Source organism: Saimiri boliviensis, chromosome 2 (assembly GCF_048565385.1).
Source record: "Saimiri boliviensis isolate mSaiBol1 chromosome 2, mSaiBol1.pri, whole genome shotgun sequence".
Lineage (NCBI taxonomy): Eukaryota > Metazoa > Chordata > Mammalia > Primates > Cebidae > Saimiri > Saimiri boliviensis.
In genome coordinates, this window is record NC_133450.1 from 113,570,626 (window position 1) to 113,586,001 (window position 15,376).

General features: G+C 43.1%; 2 pseudogenes; one reads left to right on the top strand and one right to left on the bottom strand.

Annotated features, from left to right (window-relative positions):
• Positions 1 to 1,213: 1,213 nt before the first annotated feature.
• On the top strand, positions 1,214 to 1,730 carry LOC101050368 (large ribosomal subunit protein mL42-like; annotated as a pseudogene).
• A 2,661-nt stretch (positions 1,731 to 4,391) lies between these two features.
• Positions 4,392 to 4,480, bottom strand: LOC120361440 (U6 spliceosomal RNA; annotated as a pseudogene).
• Positions 4,481 to 15,376: the final 10,896 nt, after the last annotated feature.

A 15,376-nucleotide genomic window follows, 5' to 3' on the forward strand; every position in this document is an offset into this window, starting at 1 on the left:
ACCCAAATGCCCATCGATGATAGACTGGACAGGGAAAATGTGGCACATATACACCATGGAATATTACGCAGCCATCAAAAATGATGAGTTCGTGTCCTTTGTAGGGACATGGATGAACCTGGAAACCATCATTCTCAGCAAACTGACACAAGAGCAGAAAAACACCACATGTTCTCACTCATAGGTGGGTGTTGAACAATGAGAACACATGGACACAGGGAGGGGAGCACTATACACTGGGGTCTACTTGGGGGAAACGGGGGAGGGACAGTGAGGGGTGGGGAGTTGGGGAGAGATAGCATGGGGAGAAATGCCAGATATAGGTGAAGGGGAGGAAGGCAGGAAATCACACTGCCATGTGTGTACCTATGCAACTATCTTGCATGTTCTTCAAATATACCCCAAAACCTAAAATGCAATTAAAAAAAAAAAGAAAAAAAAATAGCCAGGTCTGGTGGCACATGCCAGGCTGAGGTGGGTGGATCACTTGAACCCAGGAGGTCAAGGCTACAGTGAGCTGTGATCATGCCATTGCATTCCAACCTGGATGACAGAGTGAGACTCTGTCTCAAAAAAAAAAAAAAAAAAAAAAAAAAAAAAAAAAAAAAATTCAACTAAAAGAATTAAATGGCCAGGCGTGGTGGCTCATGCCTGTAATCCCAGCACTGTGGGAGGCCAAGGTGGACCTCCCTCACGAGGTCAAGAGATCAAGACCATCCTGGCCAACATAGTGAAACTCCATCTATACTAAAATACAAAAATTAGCTGGGCATGATGGGGCGTGCCTGTAGTCCCAGCTACTCAGGAGGCTGGGGCAGGAGAATGCTTGAAGCGTGAGGCAGAGGCTGCAGCGAGACGAGATTGTGCCACTGCATTCCAGCCCGGCGCCTGGTGAAAAAGAGACTGTCTCAAAAAAAAAAAAATATATATATATATATATATAATAAAAATGATAATTACAAAGAACGTGCAGCAGTACGGAAAACAGTTTATAACTAATGTTAAGTTAAAAAAAGCAGACTACAAATGTGTCCATGATTACAACTGGGTAAAAATAATTCAAGATCTATACAAAAATAAGGAGACAAGATGATAGGCTCATGTTGAGGAGCTGTTAAGCAGGGATGAAAATTGATGTGCCCAGATGCAGATATTAAAAGCAGATTCTCTCTGAAGCATCTTTTTTCATACCACCTGATAAGCATCTTGCTACATGGCAGCAGCAGCAGTAAGATGGGTGATATCAAAGAGAACTATCTGGAAATCATTTATCTTCAATCCAAAATGGAATCTTATATTATGTTTGTCATAAATCTACATACTCTTCTTTTCAGATGATTATAATTAAAAAGTAGACTTTGCTTTGACATCTGATGGCAGGAGAATAGTATGTTTCCATCCTTTTATAGACATTCCATATGAACGCACAAAACCTATCCCATGACCTGATCCTGTATATAATAATGAAGAAACACATGGTCAAGTGCTGAAAACTAGAGAAGAAAAAAGTGAACACCTTGAGCAAGAACCCATAATAGAACAACTTAGCAAAATGTTCTTTTTTCTTTTTTCTTTTCATTTTCTTCTCTGAATCAGCATCCAATATATTTTTTCTTTTCTTTTTTTAAAAAATTTTCTGCAAAATGTTCTCTACTACTAAGTATTGTTGCTATCCTTGTAGACAGTATCACAGATGTCAGAAGAAACTGGATCCTTCAGAAGACAGATGATATTGAAGTTCTCAGGGAATTAAAGAGAAATATTACCCTGTGCCTCATTTGCCATTGGAGAAAGTGCAATCTGGTGTATGTACTAATAATAAAAAAAGTCTTTTCATATTAAAAAAAAACTCCAAAAAATCTTTAGGAGGCTGAGGTGGGTGGATTGCTTGAGCCAGGAGTTTGAGAGTATCCTGGGCAACCTAGTGAGACCCCATCTCTAAAAAGTATTAGCCAAGTGTGGTGCATGTGCCTATGGTCCGAGCCACTTTGGAGGCTGAGGTAGGAGGATTGCTTGAGCTCAAGAAGTTGAGTCTGCAGTGAGCAGTGATCATGCCTTTGCATTCCAGCCTTGGTGACAAAGCAAGGCCCTATCTTTCTCTTTTTTTTTTTCTCTTTAAAGACGGCGTTTCACCATGTTGGTCAAGCTGGTCTTGAACTCCCGACCTCAGGTAATCCGCCCGCCTTGGCCTCCAAAGTGACAAGGCCCTATCTCTAACAACGACAACAAAAATCAAAATCTATGCAAAATTTAAACCCATGCTTGGGCTAGTCTGGTGGGAATGAAGATTAACTTACCTAAAAATGCTTCTTTGGTTTTTGTAATTCTTTTTGTTACTTTTTAAAAATATAAATTAGCCCAGGTGCAGTGGCTCACGCCTGTAATCCCAGCACTCTGGGAGGCTGAGGCAAGAGGATCACAAGGTCAGGAGTTCAAGACCATCCTGGCCAACATGGTGAAACCCTGTCTCTACAAAAATACAAAAATTAGCTGGGTGTGGTGGCACACACCTGTAATCCCAGCTACTCAGAAGGCCGAAGCAGGAGAATCACTTGGGCCCAGGAGGCAGAGGTTGCAGTGAGCCAAGATCCCACCACTGCACTCCAGCCTGGACAACAGAGTGAGACTCCATCTCAAAAAAAAAAAAAAAAAAAAAAAAGAAATATATATATATGTGTGTGTGTGTGTGTGTGTGTGTGTGTGTGTGTATGTGTGTGTGTGTGTGTGTGTATATATAAATTTAAGGGGTACAGGTGGAGTTTTGTTACATAGATATATTGCACAGTGGTGAAGTCTAGGCTTTTAGTGTAGCCATCATCTAAATAATGCACATTGTACCCCCTGATTTCACATCCTTCATCCACTTCCCACCCTCCTATCCTCCAAAGCCTCCAATGTCTTCTCACCCTCCTATGCTCCCGAGCCTTCATGAACAGCCTACTATGTTCATGTGTACACATTATTTAACTCCTACTTACAAATGAGAACATGCAGTAAAAAATATGGAACACTTCACAGATTTGCATGTCATCTGTATTAGTCCACTTTGCGTTGCTCTAAAGGAGTATATGGCCAGGTATGAGGTGGCTCACACCTGTAAACTCAGCACTTTTGAAGGCTGAGGCGGGTGGATTGCTTGAGCTCAGGAGTTCAAGACCAGTTTGGGGAACATTGTGAAATGCTGTCTCTACAAAAAATAACAACAGTTAGCCAGGCATGGTGGCACACACCTGTAATCCCAGCTACGCAAGAGGCTGAGGTAGGAGAATCACTTGAGCCCAGGAGTCAGAGGTTACAGTGATCCAAGACGGTGCCACTGCACTCCAGCCTGGGTGAGAGTAAGTCCCTGTCTCAAAAAAATAAAAAAATTAAAAAAAGGAATTCCTCAGACTGGGTAATTTATAAAGAAAAGCAGTTTATTTGGCTTATGGTCCTGCAGGCTGTATGAGAAGCATGGCACCAGCATCTGCTGCTGGCAAGGCCTCAGGAAGCTTACAATCATGGTGGAAGGCAAAGTGGTCCTAGTGTGTCATATGGCAAGAGACGGACAGAGAGAGAGAGAGACAGACAGAGAGAGTGAGAGTGCGAGAGAGAGAGCGAGAGAGAGAGCGAGAGAGAGCGAGCCAGGCTCTTTTAAACAAGCAGATCTCACGTGAACTCAGAATCAGAGCTCAATGACTACTGTTGAGGACAGCACCAAGCCATTCATGAGGCATCCGCTTCCATAACCCAAACATTTCCCATTAGGCCCACCTCCAACATTGCAGGTCATTTTTTTTTTTTTTTCCAGATGGAGTCTTGCTCTGTCACCCAGGCTGAAGTGCAATGGCACACTCTCAGCTTACTACAACCTCCAGCTCCCAGGCTCAAGTGATTCTCTTGCCTCAGCCTCCTGAGCAGCTGGGAATACAGGCCTGTGCCACCACGCCCGGCTAATTTTTTGCATTTTTAGTAGAGACAGGGTTTCACCATGTTAGCCAGGATGGTCTCGATCTCTTGACCTTGTGATCCAGCTGCCTTGGCCTCTCAAAGTGTTAGGATTACAGGCGTGAGCCACTGTGCCTGGCCTTTTTTGGGGGGTGGGGGAGATGGAGTTTTGCTCGTTTCCCAGGCTGGAGTGTAACGGCATCATCTCCCTCATTGCAATCTCCATCTCCCAGGTTCAAGGGATTCTCTTGCCTCAGTCTCCTGAGTAGCTAGGATTACAGGCATGTGCCACCACGGCTGGCTCATTTTTTGTATTTTTAGTACAGATGGGGTTTCATCGTGTTGGCCAGACTGGTCTCAAACTCCTGATCCCACCTGCCTTGGCCTCCCAAAGTGCTGGGATTACAGGCATGGGCCACAGCACCCAGCCTGAGGTCACATTTTAATGTGAGATTTGGAAGGGACAAAATATCCAAACCATCTGATCATCCTTGCACAGGGGCCATGCTAATCTCTGTATGTTCCAACTTCAGTATATGCGCTGCAGAAGAGACTACTTGCTTTTCATTTTGATACAATTTCAAACTTCAGAAAAGTTGAATGTATAAGGAATTTCCAAATACCTTTTCCCTTGATTTACTGATGTTACTACATTTGCACGTGTTTGCGCTCTTTCTCCCTCTGCTTTCTCTCTCTGCCTATATATGCATTTCCTAAGAATAAACACATAACCAACAAAAGAATAGAGTTTCTATTATTTGTACTATTTTTACAAATAAAAAATGTGTGTTCTTTTCCTGTGATCCTGGGCCACAATTTCACCAGTTTCAGGATGCAAGGCCCTTTTCTGTATTCTTTGGACCTCTGTCATCTGAAAACACTGGCAAACCACCAGTCCAGTGATGCTGCCATGATGTTAAGCTTCCCCTTAAGACCCCTGGCAGAGGAGAGTAGCATATTGTGCACCAAGTTATGTGGGAAAAGGGGCTGAAATGAAGCCACCCCTGCAGAGCGGCTGCTCCTCTTGTATATGTAGGTCCACAGAGGTTTCTGTGACCCTGGAAGCCTGTCGCTTGAGGTGACCTTTGCTGGGGAACAGAATCTCCAGAGAAAGGCACTTAGCTGCCTACTGTCTTCCCCACCCAGAAACTGCTGAAAATATTTCTTCAGAATGCCAAGCGCTGAGGACCAGTCAGCACATGCTAAAGCCAGAGGTAGTTAGACACTAGTCTATCCTTGGAACTCCCAGGCTCAGAGCCACCATTATGCAAAGAGTACTATTCAGGGGTTTTCTTGTACTTTATTTTTTTTTAATTTAGGTTTTTGAGAAATGGGATCTGTGCTAAGGGCTTTGGGCAGGCCAGCTTGGAGGATAGAAGTTTCCCATTAGCTTGTGGACAAGGCCTGAGCCGATATAATAAACTCCTATACACCTCCGCCATCACCAGGTTAACGTCCCTGCGCATTCTCCCCTCTGCATTACCAGACCTGGGGCCTTCCACTCCCTGGATTTGAGGGCCCTGGACTCTTTGCAGCCTCTACATTATGCCCCACCAGGACAAGCCCTGAGCACAGGCAAAACAGATTTCACAGCCTGTAGCCCAAGGCAAAGAATTTCGTATCCTCCTCTCCTCCACTCCTCCCTTGGTCTGGCCTGGCCTTGAGACTTAGCCCTGGCTCCACACAAGCTCCAGGGTTAATGATGGCCTTGCCTCTGCTACTCTTCCCTTTACTCTCAGACCCCTCCCCACAGGCTGTTACTTCTTAACTTTTTGATTTGGAGAAGTCAGTCTCATGACTGTTTCCTCATCTGTAAAAATTAGATAATGGCCTGGCGCGGTGGCTCAAGCCTGTAATCCCAGCACTTTGGGAGGCCGAGGTGGGTGGATCATGAGGTCAAGAGATCAAGACCATCCTGGTCAACACAGTGAAACTCCATCTCTACTAAAAATACAAAAAGTTAGCTGGGCATGGTGGCGTGTGCCTTAATCCCAGCTACTCAGGAGGCTGAGGCAGGAGAATTGCCTGAACCCAGGAGGCGGAGGTTGCGGTGAGCCGAGATCGCACCATTGCACTCCAGCCTGGGTAACAAGAGCGAAACTCTGTCTCACAAAAAAAAAAAAAAAAATTAGATAATGATATTTACCTTAGAGTGTGGTGGTGAGGGAGAAAGAAGACCAACTGTGTGAAAGTACATGACTGACCGCTCAACTGTTAGCCAAATCTGAATCTTCCTCATGAGAGTGGCTAGAGCTTTGCCTCTCTCAGTTTACACTCTAGAAGTGCCCTGTGCTGAAGGCTATATGTAAACTGCTCAGTCAGTATCAACTGCTGAGGCTGATTTCTGATGAAAAGATGATTGTCCATTTTCATCCATCAAACTGACAAAATTACTAAGACAGGCCACAGGGAGTAGGGGAAAGGGTCCTCTCGTACACTAGTAGCAGCAGAATGAATGGGTACAATCTTGATACCTGGTATCTTAGACTTGTTTTCTGCTGCTTAGAATATCTAAAACTGAGCAATTTATAAAGAAAATAAGTGTATTTCTTACACTTATGGAAGCTGAGAAGTCCAAGGTCAAGGGGCTGTACATGGTGAGAGCCCTCTTGCTGGTGGGAACTCTGCAGCGTCCCAAGGCACTGCACAGCACCACATGGTGAGGGGCTGAGCGTGCTAATGCGCTAGCTCAGGTTTTTCTTCCTCTTCATATAAACCCACCAGCTCCCCTCCTGCAATAACCCATTAATCCATTAATTTATGAATGGAAGAACCCATTTGTGAGAGAAGAGCCCTCATTCCCTCATTATCCAGTCACCTCTTAAAGGTCCCACTTCCCAATACTGCCACACTGGGGATTAAGTTGGAGGTACAAATATTCAAACCATAGCACCTATGTACAACAAGGATATTCAGTGGTGTGTGGTGGCTCTCGCCTGTAATCCCAGCACTTTTGGAGGCTGAGATGGATGGATCACTTGAGATCAGGGGTTTACGATCAACCTGGGCAACATGGTGAAACCCTGTCTCCACTAAAAATACAAAATTAGCTGGGCGTGGTGGCCCACATCTGTAATCCCAGCTATTTGGGAGGCTGAGGCAGGAGAAACCCTTGAACTTGGGAGACGGGAGTTTGCAGAGAGCTTAGATCATGCCACTGCACTCTAGCCTCAGTGATAGAATGAGACTATGTCAGAAAAAAAAAAAAAAAAGGCAGTTCCAGACCAGCCTAAGCAACACAGTGAAACTCTCTCTCTACTAAAAACACAAAAATTAGCTGGGCATGGTGACCTGCACCTGTAATCGCAGCTACTTGAGAGACTGAAATGGGAGGATCACTGGAACCTGGGAGGCAGAGGTTGCCGTGAGCTGAGATCACATCACTGGATTGCCATCTGGGTGACAAAGCAAGACTCTGTCTCAAAAAAAAAAAAAAAAAAAGAACATTCAGTATATTCACTCTATTTTACGTTATTATTATTTGAGTCAGAGTCTCGCTTTGTCCTCCAGGCTAGAGTGCAGGGGCGCTCACTGCAACCTCCCCCTCCCAGGTTCAAGTGATTCTCCTGCCTCAGCCTCCCGAGGAGCTGGGACTGCAGACACATACCACGTCCAGCTAATTTTTGTATTTTTAGTAGAGATGGGGTTTCGCCATGTTGGCCAGGCTGGTCTTGATCTTCTGACCTTAGGCGATCCTCCCATCTCAGCCTCCCAACGTGCTGGAATTACAGGCGTTAGCCACCAGGCCCAGCCAGTACATTTGCTCCTAAGCTGGAAGCCTAGGAGTCTATTAGAAATATTTACAAATGTGCACAAGGTTATATGACAAAGGCATTCACTGCGGCATTATTTATAATGAAAAAGTAAATGGAGACAATGTGAATGTCTAAAATTAGTTAAAGAAATTCTGGAGCTGTGATACTGCCATGCTATGGAATACCACATGACTGTCAATAATAATGATGGAGATCATATGTACTGATGTGGAAAGATTTTATGTTTTTAAGCAAAAAACAGGAAGTTACAGTATTATTTTCAGATACATAAAACAGTGCCTGGCATAAAGTAGCTAAATAAATATTTGTTGAGCTGAAAGAGCATGAGCCTAGCCTGTTGAAAACAAATGACACCCTCAACACACACTTATAAATAAGTCCACGTATTTTCATGAAATAAAAGTTCTGGAAAGATAGCGACCACTGTCAACTGTGTTTATCCCTAGGTTATGAGCAGCTTTAGCTTTCTCTGGCTCTGGTCTGCACAGCCCATGTTGTGTGAGGTGAGGCCACAGTGGGTAGCCCACATAGAACCAGGCAGCTCGCAGGGGTCTTTCGTCCCCTCTCTCAGTGGGAAAGAACAGTAAAGCCCAACTACCCCAGCCACCATCCAGGGTGACTTGCAGGGTCATGGAGAAAAAGGAAGCCAAAGATAAGATACGTAATTATTGACACTGTTTTATCTATTTATTGTATATTTTTTTAAAAAATAGAGATGGGGTGTCACCATGTGGGCCAGGCTGGTCTCGAACTCCTCACCTCAGGTGACCCAGCCATCTCAGCCTCCCAAAGTGCGGCGATTACAGGCATGAGCCACCCTGCCCCGCCTGACACTGCTTTATTTATACCCAATGAGAGACACCAAAGTATGAGCTGCCAAGAGCCTGGGCTTTGGATGCGCCAGACATTGTGAGCGAGTGGCTTCTAAGACTTAGAGAACCCAGGCCAGAGCCACCCAGTACTCCCTGGGCACCTGTGGCTGAATCCTGAATGTCCTGGGTCTCTGCACTCAAAGCTTAAAGGAGAAACAAGGGGTGTCAGGCAGGGAATTGTTTGAACTCAGGAGGCGAAGGTTGCAGTAAGCTGAGACAGTGCCGCTACACTCCAGCCAAGGCGACAGAGCAAAACTGTCTTCCAAAAAAAAAAAAATAGGCACAGGATCTAAATAGACATTACTTCAAAGAAGATAAGGAAATGGCCATTAGCCATCATGGAAATGCAAATCAAAACTACAATGAGATATCACTTAACATTCATTAGGATAGCTATTATCAAAAGGACAGACAATAACAAGAGTCTGCCAGGATGTGGAGAAACCAGAACCCTCATACATTGTTAGTGAGAATGTACAATAGTGCATACACTTTGGAAAAGAGTCATATGATACAGCAATTTCACTCCTAGATATATCCCACACAAAAACTTGTATATGAATATACATAGCAGTGCTATTGATAGTAGCCCAAAGTGGAAATAACCCAAATATCCATCCACTGATGGATGGATACATAAAATTCCATACAATGGAATATGATTTGGCAGTATAAGGAATAAAGTACTGATACATGCTACAACATGGATGAACCTTGGAAGCAAGCTGAGTGAGAAAAGCTAGTTACAAAAGACCACACATTGAATAATTCCATCTTTATGCAATGTCTAGAATAGCCAAATGTATAGGGGGAAATCAGGAGTGACTGCTAATGGATATAGGGTTTCTTTTTGGGGGTGATGAAAATACAGCTGACCCCACAACACAGGTGTGAACTGCACTGGCCCACCGATACATGAAGTTTCTTCTGACTGTGCTGCCCCGAGACAGCAAGACCAAACCCTTTTCCTCCTCTTCCTCCTCCTCTGCCTACTCAATACAAAGATGACAAGGATGAAGATCTTTATGATGATCCACTTCCACTTAATGAATAGTACACATACTTTTTCTTATGATTTTCCCGACAGCATTTCTTTTCTCTAGCTTACTTTATTGTAAGAGTATAATACACACAGCATACAAAATATGTATTAATCAACTGTTTATGTTATCGGTAAAACTTCTGGTCAACATTAGGCTATTTGTAGTTAAGGTCTGGGGGAGTTAAAAATTATACACAGATTTTTAGCTGCAGGGAGGCTGGTACCCCTAACTTCCACGTTGTTCAAAGCTCAACTGTATTCTAAAATTGATTGTGGTGATGGTGCAGAACTCTGTGAATATACTAAAAAACATTCAATTTTACACTTCAAACAATTTCATGAACTATAAAAAAAGATTGTGCAAATGTCCACTTTTATAAATTATTGAACATTTTCTTAATTAGAAAATGATTTTATATAGTTGCATTACTGCTTTGTAGACAAAGTACTTTTATTATAACTCTACAGAGCAGAGTGCAAAATGATGCCATTTATGCATTCATGTCAGTGGTTATTTGCTGAAATTATATCAGTATAGTTCATTAATCCTGCTTCAAAGCAGGTATAGAAAGGATTTCCAATATGAACAATGTGTGGACTGAAAAGCAGAAGAAAATATGCACAGAATTGGATACAAAGTAAATGTATTTTCTTCAACATTATGTTCTGTTCATATTGTCCTGAAATAAAAGAACAGGTTCTAAACATTTAAACAAATACAGAACATCCAAGAAAAACGATATAATAAGCAAAACATACAGAATACACGCACACAAAATCTGGCAGCTGGAATCTCTCTCTCTCTCTCTCTCTCTCTCTCTCTCTCTCTCTCTCTCTCTGGCAACGGGAGCCACATCTAAAGATAACAGTTGTTGGGGGAAGCCTACCAGTTTCCTCCAAGGAAAGGATATTTCTCGATTTGTCATCTCCACTTCCCTGTCACCCTCGACTTCGGTGAGACAGGGCGGAGCAGCTGTGCACAACAGGTTATCTCTTCTTTCAGGGGGTGCCCATGTGTGCTGGAGCAAAAGGGAAGCTGGAGGAGGGGCCACTCTTGGGGGTGTGGCCCAAGAGTGTCAGCTGGAGGGCAGCCTCACTGAGCAGCACTGCCACCTTGCGGCTCGGGTTGGTCTCACCTCTGATTAAGGCCCCAGTGGCCCTCAAGGGGGCTCTTTCATGTTCTTCAGAAGAAAACATCTGGCAATTCAGTAGCATTCCTTCAAATATCATTTTTACATTTCTTCTTAATTTAAAAGTAATTCATGTTCACTTTATAAAGTTTGTTAAGTATGTATAAGGAAAAATAAAATAATAAAATTATCTGTAAATCCAACCTCCAGAGATAACCAAGTTTAGGCACTTGGTGTATATTCTTCTGGTCTTTTTTCTAAGTTTTCTTTTTCAACAAAAACAGGATTATACAGTACATACTGTTGTTTTATAAACTACATATATTGAACAAGTATCTCTTCACTTTTAAAATATACTGAATGAGTATCTTTCACCTGTTGTTCTGCAGTACCTTTTATTTTATTATTTTGAGAAATGGTCTCGCTCTGTTACCCAGGCTGGAGTGCAGTGGTGCAATCTCTGCTCACTGCAGCTTTAGCCTCCTGGGCTCAAGCGATCCCCCCACCTCAGCCTCCTAAGTTAGCTGGGATTATAGGCAGGCACCACTATACCCAGTTAATTTTTGTAGTTTTTGTAGAGATGGGGTTTTGTCATGTTGCTCAAGCTGGTCTCAAACTCCTGGCCTCAAGTGATCCACCTGCCTCAGCCTCCCAAAATGCTGGGTTTACAGGAGTGAGCCACCACTCCCGGCCCACGACATCATTTTTGATGGCCGTGCTGTATTCCTCTCTTTGGGTGCCTGGACCATAGTTTATTTAACCAACTATTGTTGGAATATTTAAATTATACCTATTTTTTTTCCACTGAAGTAAATAATGCTGAGATGAACTTCCTTGTTGCTGAATCTTTTTTTTTTTTTGAGACAGAGTTTCGCTCTTATTGCCCAGACTGGAGTGTATTGGTATGATCTCAGCTCACTGCAACCTATGCCTCCTGGGTTCAAGCAATTCTCCTGCCTCACCCTCCCAAGTAGCTGGAATTACAAGTGCCCACCACCATACCCAGCCAATTTTTTTCATTTTTAGTAGAGATGGGGTTTCACTATGTTGGCCAAGCTGGTCTCAAACTCCTGACTTCAGGCAATCCACCAGCTTCCACCACCCAAAGTGTTGGGATTATAGGCGTGAGCCACTTGCTTGGCATCAGAAACTTTTTTTTTTTGAGGCGGAGGCGGAGTTTCGCTCTTGTTACCCAGGCTGGAGTGCAATGGTGTGGTCTTGGCTCACCGCAACCTCTGCCTCCTAGGTTCAGGCAGTTCTCCTGCCTCAGCCTCCTGAGTAGCTGGGATCACAGGCACGTGCCACCATGCCCAGCTAATTTTTTGTATTTTTAGTAGAGATGGGGTTTCACCATGTTGAGCAGGATGGTCTCGATCTCTTGACCTCGTAATCCACCTGCCTCGGCCTTCCAAAGTGCTGGGATTACAAGCGTGAGCCACCGCGCCTGGCCAGAAACGTTTTAAAAGTGAGCTTTATTTTTACCAGTTACAACTACACCTATATACTTTTCCTATTTTTTAATTTTTATAAATTTTTCTTTTCTTTTCATTTTTATAAATTTCTAAAACAGCAAATTTGAAAGAATTGTATTAACACCCCTCCACCAACCTTCATCATTTTAAGCATTATACAACTTTGTTCGCTCTCTTAATATACATATATGAATACTTTTTTTGCTTAACCTTTTGAAAGTAAATTGCAAATGTTCCGTCACTTCACCTCTGAATATATTTGCATGCATCTCCTAAAAGAAGGGCATTCCCTTACATAACTACAAAATCATTATCACCCCTAAAAAATTAACAATAATTATCTAATATCATCTAATATTTAGTTTATATAACATTTTACCCAATTGTCCCTAATTATAGATTTTAAAAAATCAGATTCAATCCAAGTTTATGAATTGTTGTCTCCTTTAAGCTGGAAGTCTCTTCTTTCTTTTTCTATAACATTGTCTTTTTGAAGGGCTCCAAGCCAGCTTTCTTACAGAATGTTCCACATTTTGGATTGAGTGATTATTTCTTCCTTGTGTTAACTTGTTCCTCTGTCCCTCTCTGTTTTGTGTGAATTGTTAAGGTTGGTCTAGAGAACCTGTATAGAAGAATTCTAACGGCTGGATCCGGTGGCTCACATCTGTAATCCCAGCATTTTGGGAGGCTGAGAGGGGTGAATCACTTGAGGCAGGCCAGACCAGTCTGGCCAACGTTTTGAAACCCTGTCTCTACTAAAAAATGAGCCGGGTGTGGTGGTAGACGCCTGTAATCCCACTTACTCGGGAGGCTGAGGCAGGGGAATCACTTGAACCCAGGAGGTGGAGGTTGCAGTGAGCTGAGACCATGCCATCATATTCCACCCTGCAAAACAAGAGTGAAGTTCTGCCTCAATTTAAAAAAAAAAAGAGAATTCTACCATAGTTGCTTGCACTATCGGTTCTGATTTATTCTGTCCTTTCCTGTGAGGTGATTATACATCCTCTCCTTTTGCTATGTGAATTGCAGCACTTCTTTTTAGGAGGAATACACTTCACTGCCCTATTAATGGCAGGCAGGGCCACACGACTTGCTTTGGCCAATAAATGTAAGTGGAAATGACTATGCTCTTCCCTGCAGAAGGCTTAAGAACTATGGCAGGCCGGGCGCGGTGGCTCAAGCCTGTAATCCCAGCACTTTGGGAGGCCGAGGTGGGTGGATCATGAGGTCAAGAGATCGAGACCATCCTGGTCAACATAGTGAAACTCCCTCTCTACTAAAAATACAAAAAATTAGCTGGGCATGGTGGCGCGTACCTATAATCCCAGCTACTCAGGAGGCTGTGGCAGGAGAATTGCCTGAACCCAGGAGGCGGAGGTTGCGGTGAGCCGAGATCGCGCCATTGCACTCGAGCCTGGGTAACAAGAGTGAAACTCCGTCTCAAAAAAAAAAAAGAACTATGGCAGACTTCTATCACTTTCCTTTTCCCTCTGCCATGAAGATGACACATTCCAAACAGAGGCAACGTCTTCTGCCCAGATCCCAGAATGCAGACGACAACACAGAGTAGAACCACCAATGACCAGAGCTGACATAACATGTGTATAACAAATAAACCTTTCTTATTGTAAGCCACTGAGATATTTGGGTTGTTACTAAAGTACAACTCAGGGAAAGCTAATTAAAACATAAACACATATGTCGGCAACATTATTTCTTTCATCACAGAAAAGCCTTGCTGTATCCATAGACTTGAGGGGAGGTCTCCTTGCTACTTTCTGGGTTCCCTAGATTCCAGAACCACTACCTACTGTGTCTCTGTATCAGTTCCTCCTCCCAAGCAGCTCAAGAAACAGCGTTGGGGACCCAAGCCTGGGGCCAGTCTGTCCAGGATGACTAAAGAGGGAATTAAATGGAGAAGGCAGGGTCTGGAGCAGTACCTGGCATGTGCAGTATTCAAGGACTTGAAAGATAAATGAGTAATTTGCTTGCATCCTTGTGCCAGAGTTTTTAAGAGTCAGTCCAAACTGACACAAGAGCAGAAAATCAAACACCGTATATTCTCGCTCATAGGCGGGTGTTGAACAATGAGAACACATGGACACAGGGAGGGGAGCACTACACACTGGGGTCTGTTGGGGGGAAATGGGGGAGGGGCGGGGGGTGGGGAGGTGGGAAGAGATAGCATGGGGAGAAATGACAGATACAGGTGAGGGGACGGAAGGCAGCAAAGCACACTGCCATGTGTGTACCTATGCAACAATCTTGCATGTTCATCACATGTACCCCAAAACCTAAAATGCAATTAAAAAAAAAAAAAAAAAAAAAAAAAAGAGTCAGTCCAAAATAAGGACTATGTTATGAATTTTTCAAAAAGCTTTTTTTCCTTTAAAAGATTTATTTAGGAAGACTTAAAATGAAGATTTTATTTCCTTTAAAAAGACTTATTAATCCACTTAAATTATTTACTAATTATAAAGAGGTAAATAGTAATTTGACAGTGGAGAAATATAGTGGCCACGTTTTTAACTAAGAGATCAAAGTTAACATCTCTTAAATAGGACAAACCAATGTCATATGCCTGTGGTATTTTGGCAAAAATGCACTGCCTGAGTATAACCATGAGCAAACATCAGACAAACTCCAACTGAGGGACCTTCTACTCAGTAACAGGCCTGTACTTTTCATCCACACAAATGTCAATGTCATAAAAGACAAAAGAAAGACTGAGGAAACGGTCACAGATCGAAGAAAACTGAAGAGACATGACAACCAAAAGCAACATGTGACCCTAGAATGGATTCTGGAACAGAGAGATCAATGCCTACAAGAGGAAGAAAAAAAGAAAAAGAGGAGGAAAGAGGGGAAGAAGGTGAAGAGAAAGAGGAAGAAAAGGAAGGTGTGGAGGGGGAGAAGAGGGGAAGAGAGAACAGTAGCAGCAGGGGGAGGGAGGGGGGACATTATTAGGATAATTGGCAAAATTTTAATAAGGTATGTAGATTATAATATTGTATTAATGATATTAAGTTTCCTGGTTTTGCTGATAGTACGTAAGTATTTCAGGGTAAAGAAGTACAATGTCTCTAATTTACTCTCAAATGATTCAGTAAGGGCCAGGCTTGGTGGTTCATGCCTGTAATCCCAGCACTTTGGGAGG